This window comes from Carcharhinus amblyrhynchos, chromosome 5, assembly GCF_965287045.1.
Source record: "Carcharhinus amblyrhynchos chromosome 5, sCarAmb.v2.hapA, whole genome shotgun sequence".
Lineage (NCBI taxonomy): Eukaryota > Metazoa > Chordata > Chondrichthyes > Carcharhiniformes > Carcharhinidae > Carcharhinus > Carcharhinus amblyrhynchos.
Window position 1 is genome coordinate 83668283 of NC_137328.1, and position 25577 is coordinate 83693859.

Genomic DNA, 25577 nt, shown 5'->3' on the forward strand with positions numbered 1-25577 from the left:
ACAAATCAATAGAAGATCACAAGAGAAACACTGTTCTTGCACCCGAGTATTACCCTACTGTAAGTGTAAAAATAAGGCAGGATGAACCGATTCCATAAAAAGTAATATGCTCATTGAATAATGGGAGCGACTGACACCACTGAACCCAAGAAGGTGTCTGAGAGCCCCCACCACATTAGTAACACTGACTTGGTGACTCTCTTAAAATTATACGATACGTTTATTTATACATTAATCTACTTTCACACTAATATACATCAAAAGTATTTAATTTGCATAATAAATTCATTTTGGGATAGACCATTTTCACTCATGTACTCAGATGTTATATTAATGGGTAATTTACTGACTCGTTTATCTTTTTAGACCGTGACTCAGTGCTAATTCAGGAGCATGTTTGCCTGAATCAACAAGCAGACCTGACAACAACTAACAGATGGCTATATTTGAATATGATCTTGCTGAAGGTAGCAATAGCAACACCAGGTTTCATGAATTAATGAGAAGTATTTTCTCACCTTAGTCCCTATCAGAATGATGAGACGGATCATTTTTTGGTCAGAAATCCAACACTTTGAATTACACACCCAGCTGTTGCTCTTTATCAGAGCAAACCAATTGTCCTTCTGCCACTGGACTTCCCCAACCATTCAGCGAGTGAAGAATGGCACATTTAATTTGTCAAAAGAAGAACTTCTAATTAAAGTAATGATTGCATGAATCAGGAAAGCTTACCAGTGCTTAGATTCCAGTAACTACAGGAATGGAGAGGAGATCTATGAAGGCTACCCCTGCTATCCTGGTCTTTTAGTCTTGCTTGACACACCTGCTGCAGGATCTGAGAGTTTGCTGTGAGGTGAATTTTCCTAGCAACAGGATGAGGGAGACAACTTCTCCAACCAAACAGATGTGAATGGAAGTGATAGAGGAAGGTAACAGCAGGAGTATGGTTCCTCTGACTTAAAGATAATGCACCAGGAAAATCCAGTTCTTCAGGGAGGCATCACAAATGAATGACATAATTTCAGGTGCCAAGCCCCACACTTTGACTTGCCCAGTAATCTCTTGTAAAGCACATTTAAAGACAAGACAAGTTCTTTGAAGAGGTAACAAGGAAGTTAGATAGAGAGTTGTGGATGTGATTTATTTAGATTTCCAGAAGGCCTTTGACAAGGTGCCTCATAGGAGACTATTAAATAAGTGCCCATGGTGTTAAGGGTAAGATCCTGGCATGGATAGAGGATTGGTTGACTGGCAGAAGGCAGAGAGTGGGGATAAAGTGGTCTTTTTCAGGATGGCAGCTGGTGACTAGTGGTGTGCCTCAGGGGGCACAGTGCTGGGACTACAACTTTTCACAATATACTCTAATGATTTGGAGGAAGGAACTGAAGGCACTGTTGCTAAGTTTGCAGATGATACAAAGATATGTAGAGGGACAGGTAGTACTGAGGAAGCAGGAGGGCTGCAGAAGGACTTGGATAGGTTAGGAGATGAGCAAGGAAATGGCAGATGGAATTCAGTGTGGAAAAGTGTGTATTATGCACTTTGGAAGGAGGAATGGAGACATAGACTATTTTCTAAATGGGAAAATGCTTAGGAAATCAGAAACGCAAAGAGACTTGGCAATCATTATTCAAGATTCTCTTCAGGTTAACATGCAGGTTCAGTCATCAGTTAGAAAGGCAAATGCAATATTAGCATTCATGTCGAGAGGGCTAGAATGTAAGAGCAGGGATGTACTTCTGAGGCTGTATAAACTCCGATCAGACTCCAATTAGAATATTGTGAGCAGTTTTGGACCTCATATCTAAGGAAGGATGAGTTGGCCTTGGAAAGGGTCCAGAGGAGGTTCACAAGAATGACTCCTGGAATGAAAAGCTTGTTGTACGAGGAACAGTTGAGGACTCTGGGTCTGTACTCATTGGAATTTAGAAGGATAAGCAGGGACCTTATTGAAACTTACAAGATACTGCGAAGTGTGGATAGAGTGGATGTGGAGAGGATGTTTCCACTAGTAAAAAAATTAGAACCAGAGGGCACAACCTCAGGCTAAAGGGACAATCCTTTAAAACAGAGATGAGGAGGAATTTCTTCAGCCAGAGAGTGGTGAATTTGTGGAACTCTTTGCTGCAGAAGTCTGTGGAGGCCAAGTCATTGAGTGTCTTTAAGACAGAGATAGATAGATTCTTGATTAATAAGGGGATCAGGGGTTATGGGGAAAAGGCAGGAGAATGAAGATGAGCAAAAAAATCAGCCATGATTGAATAGTGGGGCAGACTCGATGGGGCGAATGACCTAATTCTGCTCCTGTGCCTTATGGTCTTAAGACACCTTACATTTACACTCATTTTCTTTCTACAGATACTTCCAATCTACATCCAAAGAGCCAACATTCACTCTCACCCTCAGCCTATTGATCTCTTGAATCCATGCCAATACTCAAAATCGATAAATGGTTTCCATCAAAGAACAAAGAACAAAATCAGCCCGGGAAACAGGCCCTTCGGCCCAACGAGCTCGTGCTGCCATCTCAACACCACCAGTCCCCCTCTCCACCCACGACCCTTGTCTAATGTTTTATGGCCATCCACATTGAGGGAAACTGATTTAGGGACAATTTATTACTGCCAGTCAGCCTAACAGCACATCTTTGGGGTGTGGGAGGAAACTGGAGCACCCGGAGAAAACCCACGCAAGCACGGAGAGAATGCGCAAACTCCCACAGACACCGGCCCAAATCCATGTGTCTGCACAGCAATCAGTGATAGTCACTGAGCTGTCGTCTTGCCCAGTATCTGGTCCAGTTTAGGCACACTAACGACATGAAGCACTAGGCCAATCTCGAGCAACCAAGAGCAGCCCAAGTACGACCCATCACGTGTATGCCCCTCGTTGGACACAAGGCGGACCGACTTAAAACCTGTGAATGAAAAGGAAAAAAAAACAATATTATTATATCCATTTACCTTACCAGGGACGCCCCAATGCCAATGACCCTTATTTAAAACAATGTCCTATATCCACCCATCTCCAACCCACTCATGTGCCTGCCTAAGTTACTCTTAAATGACTCTAGTGTGTTTGCCTCCACCACCTTACTTGGCAGAGCATTCCATACTCCCACTACCCTCTGTGTGAAAAACCTCCCTCTAATATCTGTGTTATACCTCTCCCCCCTCACCTTAAGTTCATGGCCCCTTGTCCTATGTGTCTCTATCATAAGAAATAGCTTACCTCTGTTTACTCTATCTATACCCTTCATAATCTTATATACCTCTATTAGATCCCCCCTCAGTCGCCGTCTTTCAAGGGAAAAGAGCCCCAATTTCTTCAATCTTTCCTCATACCCCAGTCCTTCCATACCAGGCAACATCCTGGTAAACCTCCTCTGCACTCTCTCCAGAGTCTCCACGTCCTTCCGGTAGTAAGGCGACCAGAACTGGACGCAGTACTCTAAATGCGGCCAAACCAACGTTCTGTACAACTGCAACATTAGACTCCAGCTCTTATATTCTATACCCCTTCCTATAAAGGCTTTCTTCACCACACTCTCCACTTGCACTGCCACTTTCAAAGACCTGCCCCAGGTCTCGCTGCAATTCTAAACTCCTTATGGGCTTACCCTTTATCATATAACTCCCCCCTACATTATTCCGGCCAAAATGCATCACCTCACATTTATCCGGATTAAACTCCATTTGCCATGTATCTGCCCAATCCACCAGCCTATCAATATCCCATTGTATTGCCAGACACTGCTCCTCACTGCCCGCCAATCCAGCCATCTTGGTGTCATCAGCAAATTTGCTGATCACACCACCTACTCCCTCTTCCAAATCATTTATATACACTACAAAGAGAAGAGGTGCCAGTACTGAGCCCTGCGGCACACCACTAGTGACAGACCTCCAGCTAGAAAAGGACCCCTCCACTACTACTCTCTGACTCCTCTTTGCAAGCAAGTTCTCTACCCATCTAGATACCTGGCCACGTATCCCATGAGCTTTAATCTTCTCTACCAACCTACCATGAGGATCTTTGTCAAACGCCTTACTGAAATCCATATAGACAACATCAACGGCTCGTCCTTCGTCGACCGTTTTTGTCACCTCCTCAAAGAATTCTACCAGATTCGTAAGGCAAGACTTCCCCTTTACAAAGCCATGCTGCGTATCCTTAATCAGATCGCAACGCTTTAAGTGCTCATACATCCTATCCCTAAGAATCCTCTCCATCAACTTGCCTACCACTGATGTTAAACTCACCGGCCTATAGTTACCCGGGCTATCCCTCCTACCCTTTTTATCGCTCCTCTCCACAAAAGCCATCATAACTACTCATTCTTTCTGCTGTCTTTCCTTGCAGGAATGGAGAGCGCACAACTTGACAAGGGAGCAGGATAGGTGGCCCCCTACTGGCAGACACATGAGCTGCTGGAAATAAGTGTTCATATGCTTCCTTGAGAAGGAGAGTCTTGTTTCAGGAGATTGAAGATGCCGGTAATGACCTACTATGACAGTCTACGGCATGGCAGAGTGCTCAAATCTTTCAGAAAGGCTAATCCTCTGCCTGCAGGCCCTGTGTTCGTGGTCTTGCATCTTTCCAGGTATATCTCAGTGCACACTCCCTCTGCCCTGTGGAGGAGCACATGATTGTAGACAAGGCAGTTGCTGCTGTTGTTGTTCCTATTTCTGCAGAAGCCAATAGTGTGGTCTGAGTTTCTGACCCTCCGCAGAGGTAAAAGGTGGAATTGTGTTATCTGCTTCCATGCCAATGTGACGCCTGCGCACAAAGAACTTCAGCTGAAAATATTGAAGTGCAGACAGGTGAAGTACCTTCCAAGAAGTTGGCAATCATGCGTCAAGTAGTGATTGCAGTCTATGAAAGAAGAAGTTCATTGTATAGCAGTCTCTCAATAGCCATGGCTGGAGCTTTTCTGTTTAACTGATCAAATCCTTCCCAGGTTGACATTGTCACTGAAGAAGCTCTTATCACTGTTCACATGCCTTGTTGATCCTAGCATGATGTGAAACAGCTTGGTAGCTTGAAAATTCACTATTAAAAAAGCTCATAATTGGATATGTAGCAATCTCAGCTACTTCTTAATTACTTGCTTGAGAGTTGAAGGAGATTCCCTTTTCACCTTCAGTCCCACCCGGGAAAACTGAAAGAGAATGAAATCACTCCGAGATCCAGACTAGATGTCAATTTCCAGCTTTCCTACCTGGAGGCTGAACAGAAGCAGTATCTGGGGATTGGAATGTGGCCTTTCCTACCTGGGAGCTGACAAGAGGCAGTTGCAAGTGTGACCATTTCAGTTGCTGGAGAAACTGATTAAAAAAAACAACTGTGAACATCATGAACATCACAGGAAAGGGCTGATTGATTTATTATTGTCACATGTATTAGTATACAGTGAGAAGTACTATTTCTTGCATGCTATACAGACAAAGCATACCGTTCATAAAGAAGGAAAGGAGAGGGTGCAGAATGTAGTCTTTCTGTCATAGCTGAGGCGTAGAGAATAATCAACTTAATATGAGGTAGATCCATTCAAAAGTCTGATGACAACAGGCAAGAAGCTGTTCTTCAGTCAGTTGGTATATTACCTCTCATTTTTTAATCTTTGTCCCGACAGAAGAAGGCAGAAGAATGTATGTCTGAGATACGTGGGGTCCTTGATTTTGCTGGCTGTTTTTCCAAGGCAGTGGGAAGTGTAGACAGAATCAATGGAAGGGAGAATGGGTTGCACGATGGACTGAGCTTTGTTCATGACCCTTTGTAGTTTCCTGTGGTCTTGGATAGAGCAGGAGCCATACCAAGTTCTGGTACAATGAGAAGGAATGCTTTCAGTGGTGCATCTGTAAAAGTTGATGAGAGTTGTAGCAGACATGCCAAATTTCCTTAGCCTTCTGAGGAAGTAGAGACATTGGTGAGCATTCTTAACTATAGCATTGGCATAGAAGAACCAGGGCAGGTTGTTGGTGATCTGGACACCTAAAATCTTGAACCTCCCGATCATTTCCAATTCATTCCCGTTTATATAGAGATTGTCCTCCACCTTGCTTCCTGAAGTTGATGACTATTTCTTTTAGTTTTGCTGACATTGAGGAAGAGATTATTATCGTTGCACCAGTTCACCAGATTCTCTATCACTTTCTTGTACTCCATCTCATCATTGTTTGAGTCTGACCCACTGTGGTGGTGTCATCAGCAAACTTGAAAATTGAGTTGGAAGGAAATTTGGTCACAGTCATAGATGTATAAGAAGTAGAATAAGGGGCTGAGGACAATGTGCTCAGTGTAAGGTTCAGTGTGCTAATATTCTAGAATATATATATAAAATGCTGAATAAAATTAGCAGGTCTGGCAGCATTTGTGGAGTGAGAAACAGTTAATGTTTCAAATCTATATGTCTCTCTTTCAGAATGGAAGGGGGCAGAAATCTAATAAAGAATAGAGTTGGAGAGGGGCAGGAGAAGGTGGGGCAGAATAGAAGATCATAGAGTTGTACAACGCAGAAAAGGCCCTTCAGCCCATCGAGTCTGCACAGACAATAACTACCTCTAAAGTTGTAGGGATGGGTCAGGGCTAAGGAGAGATTGGCAAACATGTCATGGACATAATGTCATGGACAATGTATATGTTAATGGTCATGATGTGGGTATGCCGGCGTTGGACTGGCGTAAACACAGTAAAAAGTCTGACAAAACCAGGTTTTAGTCCAACCTATTTATTTGTTAATATACTCACAAGCTTTCGGGGTTAGCCCCTTCGTCAGGTGAATGGAGAGTTCTGGCCTCAGACAGAGCATATAAAGCACAGACAGTTTAGAGATTACTGATTAGAATGTGAATCCCTACACCTAACCTGCTGTTCAAGACCTGAAGTGGCTGATAATGTGAGTGGAAGGAGCACTGATCACAGTTTAAAGAGATGTGTATTGTCTCCAGACAGTATAGTGAGTGAGGTTTTGCAAACCCAGGCAAGTCACGGGGGTTACAGATAGTGCGACATGATCCCTGTTGAGACCGTCCTCATGTGTGCGGAACTTGGCTATCAGTCTCTGTTCAGCGACTCTGCGCTGTCGTGTGTCATGAAGGCCGCCTTGGAGAATGCTTACCCGAAGGTCAGAGGCTGAATGCCCGTGACCACTGAAGTGTTCGCCAACAGGAAGGGAACAGTCTTGCCTGGTGACTGTCGAGCGATGTTCATTCATCCGTTGTCGTCGCGTCTGCATGGTCTCCCCAATGTACCATGCTTCGGGACATCCTTTCTTGCAACGTATCAGGTAGACAATGTTGGCCGAGTTGCAAGAGTATTTACCATGTACCTGGTGGATGGTATTCTCACGTGTGATGATGGTATCCATGTCGATGATCCGGCATGTCTTGCATAGGTTGCTGTGGCAGGGTTGTGTGGTATTGTGGTCACTGTTCTCCTGAAGGCTGGGTAGTTTGCTGCGAACAATGGTCTGTTTGAGGTTGTGTGGTTGTCTGAAAGCAAGAAGTGGGGGTGTGGGGATAGCCCTGGCGAGATGTTCGTCTTCATCAATGATATGTTGAAGGCTCCGGGGAAGTACTGGACGACGAAGGGTATGGTGCTCGACTCATAGATCGGCAGTTCCGATGTGCCACAGCGAAAAACCGCACCGATCTCCTCAGAAGGCAAACACAGGACACAGTGGACAGAGTACCCTTCGTCGTCCAGTACTTCCCCGGAGCGGAGAAGCTACAACATCTTCTCCGGAGTCTTCAACATATCATTGATGAAGACGAATATCTCGCCAGGGCTATCCCCACACCCCCACTTCTTGCTTTCAGACAACCACACAACCTCAAACAGACCATTGTTCGCAGCAAACTACCCAGCCTTCAGGAGAACAGTGACCACAATACCACACAACCCTGCCACAGCAACCTATGCAAGACATGCCGGATCATCGACATGGATACCATCATCACACGTGAGAATACCATCCACCAGGTACATGGTAAATACTCTTGCAACTCGGCCAACATTGTCTACCTGATACGTTGCAAGAAAGGATGTCCCGAAGCATGGTACATTGGGGAGACCATGCAGACACTACGACAATGGATGAATGAACATTGCTCGACAGTCACCAGGTAAGACTGTTCCCTTCCTGTTGGCGAACACTTCAGTGGTCACAGGCATTCAGCCTCTGACTTTCGGGTAAGCATTCTCCAAGGCGGCCTTCATGACACACGACAGCGCAGATTCGCTGAACAGAGACTGATAGCCAAGTTCCGCACACATGAGGACGGTCTCAACAGGGATCTTGGGTTCATGTCGCACTATCTGTAACCCCCGTGACTTGCCTGGGTTTGCAAAACCTCACTCTCTATACTGTCTGGAGACAATACACATCTCTTTAAACTGTGATCAGTGCTCCTTCCACTCACATTATCAGCCACTTCAGGTCTTGAACAGCAGGTTAGGTCTAAGGATTCGCATTCTAATCAGTAATCTCTAAACTGTCTGTGCTTTATATGCTCTGTCTGAGGCCAGAACTCTCCATTCACCTGACGAAGGGGCTAACCCCGTAAGCTTGTGAGTATATTATCAAATAAATAGGTTGGACTAAAACCTGGTGTTGTCAGACTTTTTACTATGTTAATGGTGACATTAAGGACTAAAAAAGGTGCTGATACTGTAAGAAGGCAAAAGGGGTTAATTGGAGAATAATGGTCAGTGCTCAGCAAAAGCAAAACAAGGCAGATGATCCTATGGGGGAGGGGTATGTGTGTTTGCATTGGAACAAGCCAAGGAAACAAAAAACAGCTTATCTGGATGAGTGCAGCTCCAACAAAAGCCAAGAATCCCGATACCATCTGGAACAAAGCAGCACTGTTTGATTGGCACCCCTTCCACGAGCATCCTAAACCTATGCTCTCTAGTAATTGACTCTTCCAACCTGGGAAAAAGCTTCTGATTATCTACTCTGTCCATGTCCTTCATAACCTTGTAGACTTCTATCAGGTCTCCCCTCAAACTCCGTCATTCCGGTGAGAACAAACCAAGTTTCTCCAACTTCTCCTCATAGTTAATGCCCTCCATCCCAGGCAACATCCTGGTAAATCTTTTCTGTACCCCCTCCAAAGCCTCCACATCCTTCTGGTAGAGTGGCGACCAGGATTGAACACAAAATTCCAAGGATGGACTGTCAGAATGATTTTTCTGTCAGAATGGACAATTGCATATTTTCCCACATTATATTCCATTTGTCAGATCCGTGCCCACTCATTTAACCTATCTGTATCCTTTTGTAGCATCTTTATATCCTTTTCACAGACTACTTTTCTTCCTATTTATGTTTCAGTCATCAGCAAATTTAACAACCAACCTCCTTCTTTCAAGTCATTTATATAAATTGTAAACAGTTGCGGTAACAGCACTGATCCCTGTGGCACACCACTCATTACATCTTGCCAACCTGAAAAAGATGTATTTATGCCTTGTCTTTGCTTACTGTTAGCCAGCCAATTTATCCATACCAATATATTACCCCTTGTAAAATGAGATTTTATTTTTCACAATAACAATCAATGTGGCACTCTATCAAATGCCTTCTGGAAATCCAAGTACAGTACATCTCTTTATCCATAGCATAGGTTACTTCCTTAAAGTACTCCAATATGTTTGTTAAACATGATTTCTCTTTCACAAAACTACTTTGAATTTTTCCAAGTGTCCCACTATAACTTCTTTAATAATGGCTTTTAAAAACTTCACTGTTACAATGTTAAGCTAACTGGCCTGTAGTTTACTGCTTTTTGTCTCCCTCTCTCCCTTTTTGAATAATGGACTTACATTTGCTTTCTTTGAATCTAATGGGATCTTCCCTGAATTTAGGGATTTTTGGAAAATTAAAATTAATACATCAACTATCTCACTAGCCACTTTTTTTAAAAACCTAGGGTGAAATCCATCAGGGCACAAGCACATGAATCCGCAGCTCCAACAACTTATTCAGTACCACTTCTGTGGTAATTGTTATTTTCTTGAGTTCCTGTCTTCCTTCTATTTCCTGGTTTATAGCTGCTCCTGTCATATTATTTGTATCCTCTATAGTGAAGACTGATACAAAACACTCGTTCAATTCAACTGCCCCCTCCTTGTTTTCCATTATCAATCCTCCAGACTCATTTTCTATAGGACCAACACTATTTTTTTTCTCATTTCCTCATTTTCTCATTAACTCATTTCTTTTTTAAATACTTAGAGAAACTCTCGCTATCTGTTTTGTATTTTTGACCAGTTCAAGTTAGGACACTGGCAGCTGAGATTTGGATAAGCTCGAGTTTATGGAGGGTGGAAAATTGGAGGCCATACAGGGGATGGACATGTGTTTGAGAGTTCTTGTACATTTGTGTCCACTTACATAATCTTTACCAAGTTATCAAGCAGTAATTTTCTGTGATTCTTGAATAATTAAGAATATAGTCATAGCTAGAGGGACCACACTGTTGCTGCTGACTTCCTCAGCCACTCCCATCCATGCCTGCTTGGTTTAAGAGATTGTCCTCTTTCTTTTGCTCTGTAGAGGGCTTCCATCACTACAACACCTCAGGTCTCACAGATGAACCTCTGGGTCGGAGCAGGAGATTGAGCATCAGCCTTGCCAGGTCTTCTCACTACTAAAACACCAAAGTACTGAAGAGCTCCATGTTAGATAAACAGTAGTTCTTGATACTCAATACTGGGCTGCTTGCTATAGTGCATTTGCACTTTATTTCTAATGCTGTGACTCAGTGTCTTGTTGTAAAGTCATATTCTGTCTATTTTGTAGCTAAAACGATAGTGGTTACAAGCAAAATATCTTCAGGATATTGGCATATTAAGTACAATGGGCTAGCTGCTTCCTTAGCAAAAGAGATGTGTTTCTTTACGAGTCAAGTTCAGCGGTCAGTCACCGCTTTGGAGAACAGGAAATTATGGGGAAATATCTTCTGAGACTTTGAAGGAAATAGATGTTTTGAATTATCAGTACTGTGCAAGATAATCAAAATTCTAACTAAGTATGTATGTTATACCAGCACAATTAAAATGCTCAAAAAACTGGAGTTTTTTTGTTGACAAAATGGGAGAATTTTCTCATTTTTAACATTGGGACCATTTTCATTAGAGCCTTCCAGTTACTCTTTCCCTGAACAAACCAATTAAGACCCTGCCTCTGTGTTTCTTGACCAATTAGGGAGGCCAGGTGTGATGATACAGCCATTTTGTTGGAGGATTTCTAATTAAGGGGACCACGGAGCTCTTCAAAACTTTGGTGTTTTAGTGGTGAGAAGACCTGGCAAGGCTGATGCTCAGTCTCCTGCTCTGACTCAGAGGTTCAGCTGTGAGACCTGAGGAGTTGTAGTGATGGGAGCCCTCTACAGAGCAAAAGAAAGAGGACTAATCTCTTAAACCAAGCAGGCATGGATGGAAGTGGCTGAGGAAGGCAGCAGCAGCAGTGTGGTCCCTCTAACAACGACTATATTTTGTATTCACATGGATGTGGGCAATGCTGGCTTGGGCAGCATATATTTCCCATCTTTTGAGATACAGGATGCCAAGAGGATCTAGGACCAGAGGAGGATATAACAGCGAGTGGCATAAAACTTTCAGACATTAAGTTCCTTACTCTGACATATTCTCCTGAATGGAGTGCCTCAGGTCACAACACCTTACAGGTCCACGCATTCCTCTTGTGACAAATACATAGTCCATGGTTCATGTTAATATTTCAGAGGCAATATTTACTTCTGAGAAGACTGTTATGAAGAGAAGGTAACTAAAATGCTGGGTTTTAGAGATTGTTAGAACACCTAACAAAATGATAGTTTGAAACTGACATTCTGAAGTTGATTACTAATTACAACCAGATGTTTTTTCCTTATTGTTTCATACAGCTTGAAGAGGTTTCCATCCATCTCCTGGGGAATTATTTGATTCTTTATCAGCCTAAGCTTCACTTAGCTGACAGTTGTACCTGGTATGCACATGTTTTACGTAGCTCACATTATCCTATTTTTGCCTGCCTGCTGTCACTTGGATCCTAAAGACTTCATGACAACAAGAAGCCATTTGTACTCTCTGCATTCTGCTCTGGGGAGAAAACAGTGCATCATTACCTGGAGAGATTGACCACAGTTGGTGGTTTTGGATGAAAAATGTGATATTTTGTAACTGAAGATGGGCCTCTAAGGAAAGAGTTGTGGCTGTAAGAACAAGAAGCAAAGAGGATAATAATGAAGGTAAACACCATGAAATAGAAAAAGAGAAATCATTCCAGAGGGACTCAAAGAACTTCTGTTCATGCAAGAGAAATGGCAGTGACTTGAATTGCATCAGCAAATAGCAAAACAAATGCAGATGTCTGGTAAAATTTCTGTCAGCAATTCATTGATCTCCTGCTGTAGCTTTTGTAGAATAGTCAGGGAAAACGCAATCTGGGACTTTGAAGTTGGTCAACCATGAAGATTTTAAAGGAGTGGTGAAGGAGTTGAACCAGGATAAGGTCAAAGGAAGACTAAATGCCAGAGGAGTCGGATAAAGTTTAATTTGATGCCAAGTGTCACACTGTTACTGTAGCAGTTTGAAGCGTACAGGGGAACTATTGCCAAGCAGGAACGTTGAATGAAAAAATATTCTATCAATCTGATCATCTAAAATAGGGTTATGGATGGGAAGGGCATTCTTCATGATTCAGCAGAAAAGATTACCACGATCCTTGTTCTAATGCTGAACTAAATCACTGGTGCACGCTATTAACTTCAACCCCATACACACCTCCACTTGATCCTGGGATGAACCCTGGCTGAATTATGGTCAGGCCAATGGCCACTAGCACTTTGGTTGATAATCTATAACTTGAAAGATTCATGGATCTATCCCTTATCTACCTAGACTCTGGATCTGAACATTGGTCAATGGTTGCTGACTCCATGCTGTCAAAAAATGGCCCTCAGAATTAATCTTTGGATTTGTTCCATATCATTTCTTTCTTGTCCTGTTTCCAACTGTGACATGTTTCACCAAATGTTTACCATGCACTTTGTTAATTTATTTATTAGTGTCACAAGTAGGCTTACATTAACACTGCAATGAAATTACTGTGAAAATCCCCTAGTTGCCACACTCCAGCACATGTTTGGGTACACAGAGGGAGAATTTAGCCCAGCCAATGCACCTAATCAGCTTTCAGACATGGCAATATATTGCAAAATTTGCTTTGTGTCCAATCATGCATGCACTTTAGCAGCTACTCTAGACCTATGTCTTTACACCTATTTCTCTTTTGCAAAGTTGGCCCATCTTGGGCTCTCCTATCCTTTCCTGCCCATTATCTTGGCAAGCCACCTTTTGTGGACTGAAGCATTCCATGCCTAAATGCAGCAAGACCTGGTCAAAATCCAGGCTTGGGTTGACAAGTGGCAAGTAACATTCATGCCAGACAATTGCCAGGCAATGACCGTGTCTAAAACAAGAGAATCTAACCACCAGAATTTACACAACTGACAGGCAAGAGTGCAGAATTTGATCACAGGGCTGCCTGAAATCACCATGCCAGGCAGCTCAGCCATGATACTCCCATCCCGATAGAGAGTGGTGAGGTCAACCCTTGTCCCCAGCCCATCCAATCCCCAGGTCCATTGAGGGACCCTTCCTCTGCAACCTGACAGCAGCAGAGGGGCAAATGGCCACAGGACCTACCTCCTCAATCACCCTTGGAGCCCAAGGTGCCAGGCCAGGATGTCAGTACTGGGGGTAGGACACTGTTGGCACTGTCAAGATGCGTGAAGTGAAAGAAGGCTGACTGGGGGGGTCTGAGAGGATAAATGGCCTGAGTAGGGGTTCTGGGGGAAAGGGGGACTGAGTGGGAGGTCGAGTTGAATAGACTTCATGCCTGTACGGTGTGGTTCAGAATTAGAGTAAGAATCATAGGTATGAATTCCATGGACCAAATGGCGATGTGGGCACAAAATCTCACAGGAGTTGGGTAACGAGATTCTTGTCGGAGAGACCTTGTTTCCTGGTTTTCCCCGCCCCTTGCAAGTGATGTAACAAGGTTCCAGAAAAGGTGGGAACCTCATTTAAATATATTTCAATTAATTTTAATGTTATTAATGGGCCTCCCCATCAGCCCTCTCATGGAATATTGAAACTTCGCTGATGTGACATCACATCGGCGAGGTTCACAATAGCTTTCTAAAAGTGGGAAACAGTGAAGGGGATCCTGCTGGATCACCAATGTCAAACTCTTTCCAATGCCATCACATCCTTCCTCAAGTGTGGTGCCTAGAAAAGCATGCAGTATTCCAGATGAGGCCACCTTTTTTGCAAGTTTAACATGACCTCCTTACTCTTGTACTCAGTACCCTTATTAATAAAGCCCAAGATCCTATCTGACTTATTAATTGCTGTCTCACCATGTCTTATCATCTTTAATGACTTATGTACGTACGCACTGAGGACCTTCTGTTCCTGCACCTCCTTTAGAGTGTCTCCCTTTATGTTATATGGTCATTCTTCCAGCCAAAATGAATCATCTCACACTTAACTGCATTGAGCACCTGGTATATGATGAATACAATGCTCCTATATTTCAGATTTTCTATTTTCATGAATATCATGGATACTTCTCTATTCATGCAAACAGATACTCATAATGTCACCCATGTGATATCTAATTTTATCCTTGTGCCAATTTATCTCATTCAAATTTATGATTTTAGCAGCTAATTAATATATAAATCACTCTGTGCCATATCACAGAAGTTGCTAATTGAATATCACAGCAGTCGTTGGGGGGAGCATGTGTCAGGTGGCTATCCAGCTTCAGAGTCTTAGAGGAGGTCGATCTCACTCCTTCAAGAGATTCATTTTCCTCCATTCGGATGCCCACTTTCTTTCTTCAATGATGGGTCAGTGACGTGAGTCACTTTTTCAATATGACACCCAGGTATTATGGCAGGGCACAAACCATTAAGCCTGCCCCACCACAGAAGATGGTGCAAAACTCTTGGATGCATAATTACTATCACCAGAGTCATAAGGTATAGTGTGGTTTCCTGTCAGTCTCCACAGAGATTAAAAGTCCCTGTCCCTGCTCCTGCCTGAGCCCCCATCATAGGACTTAATCCCTGGTGGGAGAATTCCCAGCATGAATGCTGTTGAGGTTGCAAACACAGAAATGAAAGAGAGCCAAGATGTTGATGACAGCAGAATAAAAGTCATGCTGATTGGTGAGACCACACCCTGAATACATGATTCAGTTCCTGAATCAGTGCCTAAGACAGGTTATTCCTACCAAAATGGATGACCTCACATTTACCATCATTGTACGCCATCTACCAGATCCTTGTCCACTCACTTAGATTATCTATATCCCTTGCAGACTTTCAGCGTCCTCTGCACACTTTGCTCTTCCAGCCATCTTAGTATCATCTGCGAATTTTGACACACTACACTTAGTCTCCAACTCCAAATCATCTATTTAAATCTTAAACAATTGTGGTCCCAACCCTAATCCCTGAGGCACACCACTAGTCACTGATCGACAACCAGAAAAACACCCATTTACCTCCACTTTTTGCTTTCTGTTTGTTAACCAAACCTCTATCCATGCCTATACATTACCTGTAACACTATGCACCTTTATCTTATGTAGCAGTCTTTGGTGCAGCACCTTGTCAAATGCCTTCTGGAAATCCACTACACATGTAATGTTCTCAAAGAATTCTACCAAGTTAGTCAAACATGACCTGCCCTTCATGAACCCATGCTGCGTCTTACGAATGGGACAATTTATTTCCAGACATCTCGCTATTTCTTTCTTGCTGATAGATTCAAACATTTTCCCTTCTACAGAAGTTAAGCTAACCAGCCTATAGTTACCTGCCTTTTGTCTACCTTCTTGGTGTCACATTTGCTGTTTTGCAATCTGCGGGAACCACCCCAGAGTTCAGCGAGTTTTGGTAAATTACCATTACTGCATTTTTTATTTCTCCTGCCATCTCTTTTAGTACCCTGGAATGCATTCCATCAGGACCAGGAGATTTGTCTACCTTTAGCCCCATTAACTTGCCCAACACTACCTATTTCGTGATAATAATTGTTTCTAGGTTCACACCTGCCATAGCCTTCCTGTCATCAGTTTTTGGCATGTTATTTATGTCTTCCACTGTGAAGACCGACGCAAAATACCTTTCAATGCCTCAGCCATTTTCTCATTTCCAGTTATTACTTCCTCTTTCTTATCCTTTAAAGGACCAATGCTTACATTCACCACTCTTTTTCATTTTATATATTTGTAGAAACTTTTGCTATCTGTTTTTATATTCTGAGCTAGTTTACTCTCATAACCCATCTTACCTTTCTTTATAGCTTTTCTTGTGGCTTTCTGGTGACTTTAAAGATTTCCCAATCTTCTAGGTTCCCACTAATCTTTGCTACTTTGTATGCATTTTCTTTCAATTTGATACCCTCCTTTATTTCCTTAGATATTCATGGCTGATTATCTCTTTTTCTGCAGTCCTTCCTTATCACTGGTATATACTTTTGCTGAGCACTGTGAAAGATCGCTTTGAAAGTGCTCCATTGTTCCTCAATTGTCCCACCATAAAGTTTTTGCTCCCAATCTACCTTAACCAACTCCTCTCTCATCCCTTTGTAGTCTCCCTTGTTTAAGCACAAGACACTGGTTTTGGATTTTACCTTCTCACGCTCCATCTGTATTTTAAATTCAACCATACTTTGATTGCTTCTTCCAAGAGGATCCCTAACTGCAAGAACATTAATTATTCCCATCTCATTACACAGGACCAGTCTAGGATGGCTCGCTCCCTTGTTGGTTCCATTACATGCTATTCAAGGAAGCTATTGCGGATACATTCTATGAACTCCTCCTCAAGGCTGCCTTGACTGATCTGGTTTGACCAATTGATATGTAGATTAAAATCCCCCATGATAATTGCTCTACCATTTTTACATGCATCAGTTATTTCTTTGTTTATTTCTTGCCCACCATGATGTCATTATTTGGTGGCCTGTAAACTACGCCTATCAGTGACTGTTTCTCCTTACTGTTTCTAATTTTCACCCAAATGGATTCAACCCTTTTTTCTATAGAATCTATATCATCTCTCACTACCACCCTGATATCATCCTTAATTATCAGAGCTACAATATCTGCCCTACCTTCCTGTTGGTCCCTCTAAACAGTTTGGTACCTCTGGGTATTCAACTTCCAGTCGGGAGTATTATAAAAAGCATTAGTTTATGCTGTTTCATTGGATTACAGTGTAAACATATTTTCGAACTAAACAATTTGAATTTCTTTGAAGATTTGTAAAGGTGTTTTCTGATTCCCATGGGGATGAATGAATAAAGAATGTGCACAGGCCATTATGCATCCTTGAGGTATTGCTCTCCCTGGGATAGGATTGTTTTGCTACATTTAAGAATAGTAGCATCCTCAGAGACGTGCTTGCTGAGCATCAGAATAAGATGATTATTTTTAAATGATCTGAAATTAATTCATTTTGGCAACTTCATGAATCTTAAAACAGAGTTTCACTAATCTTTTGCTACTGTGACCCTGTTCTGAGGCTTGAAAATTTTTCTGGCACCAGTGTGTGATTCAGTGGGATGAAAGACTGGGTGTTGGTGGTGGAAAGTTATTGGGGGCTTGGTTGGACTGCTGTAAGAATGGGGGTTGGGGTAAACAATTCTGAGGGGGGAGGACTAGGGTGGCCAGCTGTGAGGGCAAGAAGATGATGAAGAATTGAGAGAGCATGGAGGAAGTGAAGAGCTGTGAGAACAAGGGGTGGGGTACACAGCTATGAGAGCGAAAGTGAGGCAAAAAGCTGTGAGGGCAAGAGGTGGACATGTGTGAGAGCATGGTGGAGGTGAAGAGCTGTGAGAGCAAGGGGGGGCGGGGCGAAGAGCCATGAGAGCGAGGGGAGGCAAAGAGCTGTGAGAGCGAGGGGGCTGTTTGAACTGCACCTTTAAAATAAAATTGCACCCATCTGTTCACTGGCTTTTTTCTAATAAGACCCCGGCCTCTAGAAGGTTGTCCAGTTGGGCCAGGCGCAACACTTAAAGAAACACAAGGATTTAAAGGAGCCTTGCAGCATTTAGTTCCATGGCAACCATTATTCCCTTGCAACCCCAAAATGTTGTCTCCATTTGGGAAGTCTTGCCTTAAAACATATTAAAACATGAATTTTGTGAAATATAATGTACTGATGTAGGCAAATTAATGTTTCATTTCATTTTGGTATGTCTTTAAATATAGAGGAGGAAACTTTAGGGATAAGTGGGATGTAAAAGTTTTAAAAATCTGAAGCCTGACTCAAATCCACCTCCAACTCACCCACTTCCAACATTGATGGAGGTGGAATGTGGCAACCAGCCTACTTCCAGGTCATTTAAATATCATGGTGATGCTGTCTACCTTATATTTAACAACTATTTTAAGTTCAACCCTTGCTTTCTGAACTTTGGCAAAGCTGACAGCTAAGGAAAGCTGAGGACTGCTGGACCCTAAAGATAAGGGCCCTTCTGCTTACCTACTGGATCCAGATTATCTGCTTTAACCAGTAGAAACTACTTCCTCTCTCTCTCCACCAGTTCACTAAATCAGCCAACCTGCCCCAACATATCCAATCCCCCCACCTGACACTTTTAATCTCTGATTTTGTTCCCACAGGGACTCCGATTTCTGTTTCCCCTTTTTATCACTCTCCCAACCCTATCAATCACCCTCTCAACTTCTCCAATCTCCCCCTGAGCTATGATCTCCATCTTGACTCTCCCTCTTCTCCATTCTCTGGCAATGGCTTATATCTGAAGACCTTCCTCCTGACAGTCAGCAACCTCTCACTCTGGCTGACTATCTGGGAAATGGAGCCAGGAAATGCTAATCAGGTCCTGCTGTTAACTTCTATTCAGGAACGTGGTACAAAAACCTGACTTGATCATTTTATAAATCTCTAAATAATGTTATAAAAGTGAAAATATTTATTTTTGGTGAATTCACCTATAACCATTTGGAAAAGCTTGTCCCATTGCTAACTGCAAAAAATTTGGAAAATCAGGCAATGTCTTCTATCCAGTAGAAACAATTTGCTTTTCCCTTGATCGTCCTGTGTCATCCATTTCACTAAAGTGATATAATGTCATGGCATGTTGAATAATTTACTGGAGACATGTTAAGTGACACATTTGTTATGGTTGCCTTTTGGCTAGTGGGAGGACCTGAGTAATATTTGCTCCAGAATCATTCAGAGTAGCCTGCAACCACTTCAGTGGCATCAAATGTTGATTCTAATTCAATTTAAATCAGTAAGACAATTACTGTAAATGAAGACACATTTCCAAACCAAATGCTCCACAGAATGTCTCAGTGTCAACAAAAGGAAATACTCCAAAGTGCAATATGAGCAAAAGATCCGGAGGAATTTTCATTAGCTACCAATTTGACACACTAAATTATAGATACAAAAATACATATACTTGATCTTTCCTTTTGGAAAGAATGAGCAGAAATTATTCCCTACTGGGGCTGATAGAACCAATGGATGCAGTCATAAGATTTAGACTTCAGATAAGAAGTAAAATTGCTTCATTTTATTGCCTCAGAATGAATAAATAAGTAATAGAGTTATTCCAGAACAGGTGGCGATCATTAAGTTTATGCCAGCTCTCTGTAGAGCAATCCAATGGTTCTAATTGCTCTGCTCTATCCTTGTAAGTTCTACGAGTTTATTTGCCTCATGTGATCATCCAATTTCCTCTTGAAATCATTGATCTTTGTAAGCTGCAAGCTACAATTCATTATCACTCGCTGTGTAAAGAAGGGTCTTCCTCACATTTCCCCAGCATCTCTGAAAACATAAGAACATAAGAACATAAGAAATAGGAGCAGGAGTAGGCCATCCAGCCCTTCGAGCCTGCCCCGCCATTCAATAAGATCATGGCTGATCTGTCGTGGCTCAGTTCCACTTTCCGGCCCTCTCCCCATAACCCTTAATCCCCTCTCTTATCAAGAACCCATCAACCCGCTTCTTAAAAATATTTAGCGAGGCAGCCTCCACCACTTCAACGGGCAGAGAATTCCAGAGATTCACCACCCTTTGAGTGAAGAAGTTCCTCCTCAACTCCGTTCTAAACCGCCTCCCCTTTATCTTGAGGCTGTGCCCCCTAGTCCTACTGTCTTTTTTGAGCGGGAAGAGTCTCTCCACCTCTATCCTATCCATCCCATTCATCATCTTATACGTCTCAATGAGATCTCCCCTCATTCTTCTAAACTCTAACGAGTACAAGCCTAGTTTATTCAGCCTCTCCTCATAGCTCAATCCCCTCAACTCCGGTATCAGCCTAGTAAACCTCCTCTGCACTCCCTCCAGGGCCAAAATATCCTTGCGCAGGTGCGGCGCCCAAAACTGCACACAGTACTCCAGCTGCGGCCTCACCAATGCCCTATACAGCTGCAGCAAGACCTCCCTACTTTTATATTCAATCCCCCTCGCTATGAAGGCCAGCATCCCATTCGCCTTCCTGACCACCTGCTGCACCTGCAAGCTGGGTTTTTGCGACTCATGCACAAGGACCCCGAGGTCCCTCTGCACCGTCGCCTGCTGCAGTTTTTCGCCACGTAAGTAATAGTCCTTCCTACCATTCTTCCTACCAAAGTGGACCACCTCACACTTGCCAACATTAAATTCCATTTGCCATTTCCTGGCCCATTCGCCCAGCCTATCTAGATCCTTCTGCAGACTCTCCACACCCTCCGCACAATTTGCCTTTCCCCCAATCTTGGTGTCATCAGCAAATTTCGACACCCTGCACTCGGTTCCCTCCTCCAGATCATCTATATAAATGGTAAATAGCTGAGGCCCCAGCACCGACCCCTGGGGCACCCCACTAGTCACCAACCGCCAATCCGAATAGCACCCATTGACCCCCACTCTCTGCCTCCTATTTGACAACCAATCCTCTATCCACGCTAACACCCTACCCCCAACTCCATGTCCCCTGACCTTCTGCAATAACCTCTTGTGAGGTACCTTGTCAAACGCCTTCTGAAAATCCAGACTATATTCCCCAGTTCACATACCATGAACATAGCTTTTCTTTGTCTATTTTGTCTAAACCTTTCTGCTGGGTTGCACTTGATTGTCTCATTTGACCAAAGTACCAGTAATCATTACCCCAATTCTTCAATCCCACACTTTCCCTTTTCCCTTATAATTGACCATCACAGTGTCCATTTGACCACAATTCTGAAATAACTCCATTGGAAAATGAACGTTTATCACCACCCAATATTCTGTATAAAAATCAACTATTCACCCTTGTACTTTCTTTTAGTGCCTGTCTTCTGTATCTTTCACCACAGGGAGGTGAGAGGTGGAAGGCTGCTGACTTTCAATGGGGGATCCTACAGTTGGCCTTGGCAAGAACTACAAGCATATGTGGGCCTTGAAGGCCTGGCTTCAGACTGAACCTCATCAGCATGGCAGGAGGAGCGAGGGCAGCTGTTTCTTGCTTCCTGGATCCCAACAACTCACTGGGCTGGCGCCACTGCAACAACAGCAATCTGTTGGAGGGCAGATTGCTGGCCTACCCCTTTGAACTCTATAATCTGTAGCCAAAATGGCAGCAATTTGACCCTGCCTATTGGTAAGTAGCACTAGCATGGCAACAAGCTGGGGTTCTATACTTGAGTTTCCACTGCAGCACTCAGAGATGAGATGGTTTTTGCAAATGCTACAAAGGAAGCTGAGGCATTGGTCGTTAGATGCTGGTTTGGTCTGTATGTATCCTCATGATGTTGGCTATCACTTTCACATTGGACAAAAACAGGTTTCAAGCTCTGAACAAAACCCTGTGCCAAGTTGCTGCTGAAATTCTCCATGCTCTTTGATGGTTATCACAGGCTTTCTGAGAAGGCATTTCACTTACATACCTATCAGCCTTTTTCTATTCGCTGCTTCATGAAGATCTGTGTCTTCTGCAGCAGAACTCGGGTGTGACCTCATTCTCCAGTGAGCTTTGAGTGTGCTATCTTTTCCATTGGCTACAAGATATTTGTGCCTGGCATGTAGTGCATGCAAATCCTGGTTCTTTGTGACCCTCTAGCGTATACACAGTGTCAGTGTCTAAGCTGGTGTTTGATAATGTGAGATTGAGTGGCAGGGTTTCATCAACATTAATCCCTTGTTCCTCTTACAGTATAAGGATCTGGCACATATAGGGTTAAGATGGGACTGAGTACAGTAGCATCTATAGGGTGATATAAGAGAACACCTTATACTGCCCTAGGGGTCAGTCTGGCGTTGGACAAAGTGTGTATATAAACAAGTATGGAAACAGTTCCGAACCAGAACTATTTTTTGTATATACAGACAGTTATTGCAGTTAATAAATGTATACAATTAACCAACGTAAGACTACAAAGACTTCATTAAGACTACTGAATGGCATCCATACCCCACAATGATTCTGCTTACTGCTGGGCAGATGGCAGTCCCTGGGTATTTGAGAGAAGAAAGGTAAATTGAGGGAAGGAAGAGGGAATGCAAGAGATATATGTTCCCACCATCTTATGTTTGAAATGTAAAGAGATTGTGGCATTAAGGAGGCATTAGCCTAGTGGTACTATCATGAGACTGCTAATCCAGAAACTCAGCTAATGTTCTGGGGACCTTGGTTCAAATGCTGCCACGGCAGATGGTGAAATCTGAATTCAATAAAAAATATCTGGAACAAAAAGTCTACTGATGTCCATGAAACCACTGTCGATTGTCAGAAAAACCCATCTGGTTCACTAATGTTCTTTAGGGAAGGAAATCTGCTATTCTTGCATGGTCTGGTCTGCATGTGACTCCAGAGCCACAGCAATATGGCTGACTCTCCACTGCCCTCCCAGGGAAATTAAGGATGGGCAATAAATACTGTAAACACAGTAAAAAGTCTGACAACACCAGGTTTTAGTCCAACCGATTTATTTGATAATAGACTCACAAGCTTTCGGGGTTAGCCCCTTCGTCAGGTGAATGGAGAGTTCTGGCCTCAGACAGAGCATATAAAGCACAGACAGTTTAGAGATTAATAAATACCGGCCAGCCAGTCATGCCCATGTCCCATGATTGTATAAAGAAATGTGGGGTAAGTGGGATGTGAAAAGAAGAATTAGGTTGGAACATATACTGACATCTTCATTGATTTCAGCACATCACTGGCCACAACCTCAGCCTGTTACCCTGCCTGTCAGCTGCTGATATAATAAGATCATGAGAAATAGGAGTAGGTAATAGGAGCTGGAGTACTGTGTGCAGAGCTGGAGTACTGTGTGCAGTTTTGGTCGCTGCACTTACGCAAGGATATTTTGGACTTGGAGGGAGTGCAGAGGAGGTTTACTAGGCTGATGCCGGAGTTGAGGGGGTTGAGCTATGAGGAGAGGCTGAATAAACTAGGCTTGTACTCGTTAGAGTTTAGAAGAATGAGGGGAGATCTCATTGAGACGTATAAGATGATGAATGGGATGGATAGGATAGAGGTGGAGAGACTCTTCCCGCTCAGAAAGGACAGTACGACTAGGGGGCACAGCCTCAAGATAAAGGGGGTGCGGTTTGGAACAGAGTTGAGGAGGAACTTCTTCACTCAAAGGGTGGTGAATCTCTGGAATTCTCTGCCCATTGAAGTGGTGGAGGCTGCCTCGCTAGATATTTTTAAGACGCGGGTTGATGGGTTTTTGATAAGCGAGGCGATTAAGGGTTATGGGGAGAGGGCGGGAAAGTGGAACTGAGCCACGACAGATCAGCCATGATCTTATTGAATGGCGGGGCAGGCTCGAAGGGCTAGATGGCCTACTCCTGCTCCTATTTCTTATGTTCTTATGTAATTTGACCCCTTGAATCTGCTCAGCCATTCAATAGGATCACGGCTGATCTGACAACATTCATCTTGTCTACTTTCTTGCCCTTTTCCCGTAACCCTAGATTCACTTACTGATCAAAAATCTGTTTATCTCAGCCTTAAATGTACTCAAGGACTCTGCCCCCATAGCTCTTTCTGGCAAGGAGTTCCAAAGACTCAACCATCTGAGGTCAGTGCTGGGGCGTCAGCTATTTACCATTTATATAGATGATCTGGAGGAGGGAACCAAGTGTATGGTGTCGAAATTTGCTGATGACACCAAGATTGGTGGAACGGCAAATTGTGCGGAGGGTGTGGAGAGTCTGCAGAAGGATCTAGGTAGGCTGGGCGAATGGGCTAGGAACTGGCAAATGGAATTTAATGTTGGCAAATGTGAGGTTATCCACTTTGGTAGGAATAATGGTAGGAAGGACTATTACTTACGTGGAGAAAAACTGCAGCATGCGACGGTGCAGAGGGACCTCGGGGTCCTTGTGCATGAGTCACAAAAACCCAGCCTGCAGGTGCAGCAGGTGGTCAGGAAGGCGAATGGGATGCTGGCCTTCATAGCGAGGGGGATTGAATATAAAAGTAGGGAGGTCTTGCTGCAGCTGTATAGGGCACTGGTGAGGCCGCAGCTGGAGTACTGTGTGCAGTTTTGGTCGCCGCACTTATGCAAGGATACTTTGGCCTTGGAGGGAGTGCAGAGGAGGTTTACTAGGTTGATACCAGAGTTGAGGGGATTGAACTATGAGGACAGGCTGAATAAACTAGGCTTGTACTCGTTAGAGTTTAGAAGAATGAGGGGAGATCTCATTGAGACATATAAGATGATGAATGGGATGGATAGGATAGAGGTGGAGAGGCTCTTCCCGCTCAGAAAGGACAGTAGGACTAGAGGGCACAGCATCAAGATAAAGGGGGGGCGGTTTAGAATGGAGTTGAGGAGGAACTTCTTCATTCAAAGGGTGGTGAATCTCTGGAATTCTCTGCCCGTTGAAGTGGTGGACGTTGCCTCGCTAAATATTTTTAAGACTCAGGTTGATAGGTTTTTGATAGGCAAGGGGATTAAGGGTTATGGGGAGAAGGCGGGAATGTGGAACTGAGACACGACAGATCAGCCATGATCTTATTGAATGGCGGGGCAGGCTCGAGGGGCTAGATGGCCTACTCCTGCTCCTATTTCTTATGTTCTTATGTTCTTATGAAAAAAAGTCCTCCTCATCTCAGTTTGGTGCCCCTTTATTCTGAGACTATGCTCTCCGGTTCTAGACTCTGCCATGGGGAGAAATATTCTCTCAGCGTTTACCCTGTCAAGCCTCTTAAGAATATGTTACAATGAGATCATATCTCATTCTTCTAAATTCTAGTGAGTTTAGTCCAAACTTGTTTAACTTTTCTTCATAAGACAATCCTTCCATACCAGGGATCATCCTAGTGAACCCTGTCTGAACTGCCTCCAAATAAATATTTTTCCTTAAATAAGGGGACCAAAACTGCTCACAGTACTACAGATGTGGTCTCACCAGCAAAATTTATCTATGCTTATACTCCAACTCCCTTGAAGTAAGGGTCAACATTCCATTAGCCTTCCTGATTACCTGCTTCACCTATGCGCTGGCTTCCTGTTTCATGCACAAACC